At 33.0% G+C, this 7,799-nt stretch overlaps 1 pseudogene; it reads left to right on the forward strand.

The window, feature by feature from the left end:
* The first annotated feature begins 1,460 nt into the window (after nucleotides 1-1,460).
* Nucleotides 1,461-5,707, forward strand: LOC120115362 (annotated as a pseudogene).
* The last annotated feature ends 2,092 nt before the right edge of the window (nucleotides 5,708-7,799 follow it).

Below are 7,799 nucleotides of genomic sequence, written 5' to 3' on the forward strand. Positions count from 1 at the left end.
ATCACTTCAAGCAGCAGCTCCAATTGAATCTAATGCAAAAAAAAATTCCTTCACTTGCTTCTGTAAGTTAAAACCAACTGCATGCAATGAAATACAATACCCACCCCTATTTTATAACAAGTCGGTGCACCAATTATTAGTCTCAAAGCATACAACAAATCTCACGCTTCAGGCGAATCTCACGCTTCGACCCTAAAGCATACAGACGCTTCAAAAGAATCTCACGCTTCAGCCACAAAGAATACAAACGCATGCAGAACGAATCTCGGAGGAAGAAGAAGACGCCGAGATTTCACGACCACCTGCAACCAAATATTCTCCATGTATAGCTTAAGACGCCGGGAAATCGAACGCCCTTGTAACCCTATTAACTAAAGACGCCGAGCACTCCCATTATTATTTTATTCAAGTGTTAAAGCAACTCTGCATGTATGCAGAGAGTCATGCAAAGATGAAGACGTCCAGGCCCCCCAGCATGCATGCACGATTCAGAGAGTCATGCAGAGATTCCCGTGCGCCAGACGACAGGTGAAGACGCCGAGAGATCCACCTTGGCATTCCCTGTAGCATGCAGAAGACGCCGAGAGATCCCACAGTCCAATTGCTTGAAGACGCCGAGCATTCCCCTAGTGTCATAACCCCAAAGACGCCGAGAAATCAAGCATGGAAAAAATTAACCCTAAAAACGCCAAGATATCCGAAGAACCACTTGAAGCACTGTACATTTCACCCCCATTTCGAGAAATAATAAGTAAACTGGATTTTTTTTGGGAATTAAACAATCACTAAATCATTATTTGGGCAGTTTTGCCAGTATAATCATGTACAAAAATGATTCTTTTGAAATAATATTTTGTTTCAAACTATTTTTTATCTAAATGATGAAAATTATTTAATATTTAAAAAATCAAAGGAAATTACATTTGCATAAAGAAAAACTTAAAAAAATGAAAATATTGTATTACGATGAAGAAAATACTCCTAAAAACCAAACATAAATATATAATTTAGAACTATAAAATATGTATATATATAATTTGGGGGGAAAATATTTCCTAAAATCAAAATGTTTATGTTCCAAAAATTTTCACCAACTAAACGTCCTCGTTAAGGTGTTTAGTCACGGGATATCTCCGGAACGACAGTCTAATATACAGTTAAAAAATATTATTAAAATTATTGATATTTTTAATAAAGTTTACTTAAAATATTTTTTTACTAAAAATATTAATATTGAGTGATACCTAAAATATTATTTTTTTTCTACTGAAAATTAAATAACAAAATTAACATTTTTAATAAAAAATAATATTTTATATAACGTTTTATTAAAAATATTAAAATAGACCCGTTTAGTCACTCCAACACGGATGACCCGCTAGTAAGCGACGCGGTTTATGCTCCTTCGACACGCGCACACAGCAAAATTAAAATCCAAAAACTTCATTTAAGGAAGAAAAACACTCTCCTGATTTCTCTTCCAATTATTCCTTCACTTTGAAATTATAAATCTTGTGGTTAAATCATAATGTGGCTGGAGATCATATGCGGACTGATCATTTACCAGTTGTACCGGCTGTTCTTTTACGGCAGCAGCAACGCTTTAGATGTCAAAACCTCTGATTTTAATGCTATTTTCTCCGTCGCCAATCGGTACCTTTTTCTTTCTTTCTTTTACACTTTCATCTTATGTATATCTTTTCACTTTTTATAATTTTATAATCAAACTATCGAAAATAAGTTTCAAATTGTTTCTGCGATGAGTTTGATTGTGTAAACATTTCTGGGTTAGGGCTTGTTTGGTTTCGTGGAAAATTAAAATCACTCAACGTGGAGAATTTTTTTTGTAAATTGTTTTTTGAATCACTAGTAGTGTGGCAAAGGACTTGATAGCAAGTTTCCAATTTGCATCAATCCTGGTTCCTCCGCTGGATCCAGTATCAAGCTATGAGGGGGACAAGTTGTTTTAATTTTGGAACAAATAATTTCTTTAAAATGAAATAAACCATAAAATTTAAAGAATTTATGGTTTAATTTCACAGATTTTAAAATGAAATTGTTTTAAAGAGTAATTAAACCAGAAAAAATTGTAGGTCAAAGTATAATTTCATATTAAAACTAAAGGGTACTAAAAAATAATTAAACCAGAAAATTTTGAAAGGGATAAGAACTTAATTGTAATAATTTTAAAAATATTCTAAAAACAATTAAACAATCAAAGTTTTGGAGGGGCAATTGCCCTCCCACCTGCAATGTAGGTTCGTCCCTGTACCACTTTCCCCTTGTCCAAATAAATAAATAAATAGGTTTTTGAATAATTAAACTCAATATTTTAGTCTTATTTGAAATAGGACCAAGCGACATCGGTGATAAACGAATTGTTATTATTCTTTGAGGTCCCGAGTTCGAACATCAGAGATACTATCTTGTACTTACCACATATTACTAAAAAAAAATTGGAGAAACAATTGGCTATGTGATTCATAATTCGTTATCCATGCTTCATTTAGTGATCGATATAGATATATATATCGAACACTAATATGCTCAACTTGTTAAAGTTTGTTCATTTTGTTTGAAAGATTATACTCATGGTCAAATTCATGTTGTACAAATGTATTGAACACAAATCCGTTAGTACAAATTAAGAGTTAAAATAGACAATTTGTTTTTCTAATATGGTTTGCATTGCAATTATTTACTAATTTCTAATCATACAGTATATGCTACTAAGAAAATGGAAAAAATCAATTCGGAACAACGAGCATAATCGTAAGTTTATTTTGTAGTTTATTTAGGACCGATATTGACATTCATGTTTAGCTGAAATAATAGCTAACTGATCTCTAAATTTATTTTCCTTGGATTTTTATGGACCATTATCAAATCCTCATCTCATGTATATCTGTTCCTTCTTGTGCATCTTCATCGTAGACTTGAAAAGATTTGCGGTGGAAAAGCATATGTGGGCCTTAACATTCCTGATGCTGATACTGGTACTCGGAAGAATATTGATATTGTTCTCGTTTCCAAAGGGTAATTTATTCCTGCTTTACAAGCTACATTTCATTTTTTCTTAAGCTTTATTTTGCTTGCCTAAGCTGCATAAGAAGATGAAAGTATGTATGAGAACAATTCACTTCAAATATATATTGTTTGTGTGCGAGATTTTTTTCTTCATAATGTCTATTGTCGCTTACTTAGATTGCATTTCTTGAAACTTTTAACACATTTTTGCAGAGAAACAGCGGTTATTTCTGTCAAGAATGTTTCGGGATTTGTTACTATAAGTGAGGATGGTACCTGAACTTGTGAAGGTGGTCGTAGCCACCGTAAAGAGTGTCTTCCTGATCCTGTAAGTCAACATGCTCAAATGTCTGCTTCTTCATCAACTCAATGTTTATTGCTTTTGAATCTTTATCAGGAGAATTGTGTCTGTTTGCTCCCACAAAATCTTTGCTTGATGAGATGTATTCTTACTATCGATCATGTAGTACAGTTGTAGTAACTGCATAAATTTACTGATTTCTCCAGTCCTCAAACATTCTTCTACCTAGGAAGAACCTCCACAAACGACAGGAACTGCTTGATGTTCTATGGCTAGTTTTGGGCGAGAAACATTGTCTAGTTTACAAGTCATCTTTTAACAATTATGAATGTGTACTTGCTTTGGTTGAAGTTCAACCAATGTTGTTAAGTGGTGTCATTCCACATCTGTTTAGCGTTAGATTTTCTGTGACCTTATGTTAAAATTGGACATTCCAGTCATTGCCCATTTGTTTTGGACGCTTAACATGATATCAGAGATCAGGTGGTTTTGTTCTTGATTGCCTTACCCCGTGAGGTTGATAACTCTTGGTAAAGTTGTCCTCATGTAGGTTGGTCTTGTGAGCTATGCATGTGATAGGGAGTGTTAAGTGATTTCCTCTGGTCTTATATTAAATTTGGGCCCTAGGCCCTCCACCTATTACAAATTGGTTTTAAGTTGGATACTCAAGTACAAAGCCTTTAATATATTGAAAATTTTCTACTGCCATACATGTTTTGAGGGCCAAAAGAAAAGCTTTGGTTATAAAATGTTTGTGGTTTCAGGTTGCAGAGGTTAAAAAACGAGTTTCAGTCCTTGAGTCATATCTTGAACAAAGGGGATTTGCTTTGCCCGAAGGATATTTTTCTTACAAAGTTATAATTCCCAATCCAAACTTCCGGTATGTACGACATAATTTTATTTCCTTTAAAGGTTCTTATAGGAGTATGGTACTGAATGGTTTTCAATTGCAGTGAGATTTATAGAAATTTTCCACCTGAGGTTATTACTTATGATCAGTGGGTGCAATTAGAACCTGAACCCAAAAGTATGATGTTTGGATGGGTTAAAGGTGCTTTTCATGGTGGGAAGAAGGCAATGCAAGACTCTTTCCATCAGCAACTCAACTTTATTCTCGGCACGGCCCCTATGTGGGACAGGTTCGTAATCACTTGCCAATATCTTTGATTTTAACTTGGTTTTACATAAAAGTATAATTTCTTATGCATATTATGCCATTTTGGTCAGTTATGCTGACTATGTGTCTTACTAGATGATACTGAAATTTTGTTACATAATTTATGTTTGCTCTGCTTTTCCTTGAATTAATTGCAATGTGTTAAAGAGATTCTTTTCAGGCTTGTACTCTGTGCCAATAACTTCAATTTTGCAATTAATTCAGCGAAAAACAGAGTAAACATAAATTAAACAGAGCATTGGGAGAGAGTAAGAAAAATTATTTTCATGGTTTCTGCAGGTTGGAGCTTAAAGGAAGCAAGTATATTCTTGGAGAATTTCTTGAGTTTAAAGGGAAGGAGGAGGATACTCAGGCTTTGAGACATATCAAGAGATCAAAGGTTGGCCACATCACAATCCAAAAGACTAGCATGCTTGGATTAGGTAAACACTTGGTTTAATTTCAATCCGCAATTTTTGTAGTCCGGTCTGCCTATTTTACAATGTTTTCCTTCTTTTGAATTTTAGGCATCAAATTGTGAATTTGTGATGCTGGTTTAAAAAGGTCATAAAATGCAACTTCTTTCTTCAATGGTCTGTATGGTAAATATGGTGATGGTACTAGTTATGGCTCATATGCTAGTTTAAGAACCAAGGAACTAGCTGCTGAATCAGAATTTAATTCCTGTAATCATAGAACTTCCAACAACTTATCTCCGATCCTTAAGTTTTAGGCAATCTTGACGAGCCGGACATCTAAACGTGTGTTGGCATCCTACACTCCCCAAAGCCTAGCAAGTACCACCAGAACTTTTGGTCTAATGTGGCAAAAACATTGCCCATAATGCATGTATAGACATAATCTACTGGTTTACCCTAGTTTTATATTATCTTCTTACATATCTACTCGATTTACTTGGCGATGCAGCCCGTTCAAGGCTCCAGGTCGTGTACTATCCTCGAGATTATCGAAGTGAAGGAACTTCAACTTTGGATTGGAGGGAAGTTGAAGCAAGATCAAGTACTGAGGTTTTATTCCACCCTTCAAATTCTAACAAAGTCCGCAAATACAAGCTTTCTTCAATCATATCTATGTCACTAAGTGCCTGAGGATGTACCCAACAAATGAGGACCATGCATGTCATCTTTGTGTTACAATAAAAAAGAAAGCTGCTTATAAAACCAGTTGTATAAATGCGTCAATATTTTTTTTTCATCTGGGGTTAAGTTTCTCTTTTTTGGGTATTTTATTATTAGTTTTTGTTAGAAAATCGGAGAATAACTCTATAACACTTGTAAGTGGAAGATTACATATAACATGTGAAAATACGAGCCTATAAGGGAATTCTTCTAGCGACTTTCTTTCTCCCAAAAACCAGGAACTAATGAGAAGATTCCCCCTGTTTTTCTTCTTTCTGGCGCAAATAATCCACCAAAAATAATTATTAGCAACTACTAAAAGATGATAAACAACCTAAACTAAACACACAACTGTGGGTATTACATCAATGCATAATAAATGGACATAATGACAAAATTAGCTTGAATGAGGGGTATATCAAGACGATAAGCAACATCTCCAATGCGGCTCAAAATAGTATATTGCCAATAAAAACAAAGGTTGAGCTTCTTGTTGACCTTCTTAGCAAGTGATCGGAGTACGTAAGGCTGTAATCATAGATAAACCAAATCACCAGGCTGAAATACCGCATTACGACTCTTGGCATCAACATAAATTTCCACTTGAAACTGAGCATGCTCAAATTAGCTTTAAGTTCGTCGAGAATGGCGTTGCGAGCAGCTAATGGTTGGTTGAACTCTTTAATGTAGAAACTTCGTCGGTAAACTGCAACAAGCAAGGGGGATCTCGTCCATATAAAGCTTGAAAATGGGTCATCTTAATATGATTTTTTTTTTCAATGATGACTTGACACTATTTTATATTGACATATCAATATCACCATCAAATTTTTAAGCAATGGACACCAAAATAAAACCTAAATCAAGCGTTAGATATGATTCTGAAAAATAATAAAATTTAAAATAGTAAAATAGAACAAAAGTAATAGCTTATAGTTTACCTAACTAATAAACAATAAGATGTATTAAACAAGATTTTCAGTCTCGCTTCTACTAGTGTAGACCTTATGAACGATATAGGTCTAACAGTTTTACTGGGAACAAATCCTAAAGAGAGAATATGCAAATAATATATTTCAAGATTTAATTACTTAAAATATAAAAGAAAAAGGAAATAAATGCTTCAACAATGTACCTAATTTGCTATCTTCATAAAATTATGTTAAATGAAAAAAAAAAGAGAGACAAAATATGCATGTATCTTCATATCTTCTGGTAATTCATACAAGATGTCATTAGAGGAACCAATGACCATACACAAGTTCAGTTTTGTGTTCTCGAATAGTTTAAAATTACAGTGGGAACAAATATGTTGGATATGGATATGTGCACTATATAATGATTACTTATATATATATATATATATATATATATATATATATATATATATATATTTGAAATATTCATCTTTACACACAAGTTTAGATATGTTTCGAATACCGGTACTTGAAACTTGACTCTTAAAATGAAAATTCTTTTGGTATTTCTCGAAACTTGACTCTTAATATGATTACTGAAAATATTTCATTCGGGCCGGGATGAATCGGATGGGTGAAGACAATCACCCTTCTAAAAATTTTAAATTAATTTTTATTTTAGAATTTTTTATGTATGTTTTATTGAAAATCTATTTTCGTTTCCTTAAAATTTTATAAGTTTAAGTTAATTTTCTTGAAATTTAAAAAATTTAAATTCATCCCTTAACATAAAATCCTATCCTCACCCTTGCATTCAGATAGATAAAATTGGACCAACAATTGCAAAGGTTGAAAATATTCATCTAATCAGTACCAACAATAATTTATAGTAGTAGTATTTCTAATATTAACATGTTATTAAAATTGCTAATTTTTTGAATGATTAGTGATTAAAAGAATAGCTTAATATTAATGATTATTTTGTAAAAATATGATCATTTAAGTATCGTTTAATGAGTGTAGTTAATGAGTGTAGTTTACCCTTGTTTAGATACATGGTTTGACAAATGATTACGTGTCGATTTTCTCTTCCTATTTATTTATTTACTTATAATTATTGAGAAAATAACTTCAGTGATCGAAAATGTCTTATAATATACGATTTTAACCAACTTTTTTTGGATTTGCAAAAATAACCAACAAATTCGCAACGCAATCTCAAATTCGCAACACGAACTCCAATTTCGCAACGCGAATTT

The sequence above is a fragment of the Hibiscus syriacus genome, unplaced genomic scaffold, assembly GCF_006381635.1.
Source record: "Hibiscus syriacus cultivar Baekdansim isolate YM2019G1 unplaced genomic scaffold, ASM638163v2 tig00110263_pilon, whole genome shotgun sequence".
NCBI lineage: Eukaryota > Viridiplantae > Streptophyta > Magnoliopsida > Malvales > Malvaceae > Hibiscus > Hibiscus syriacus.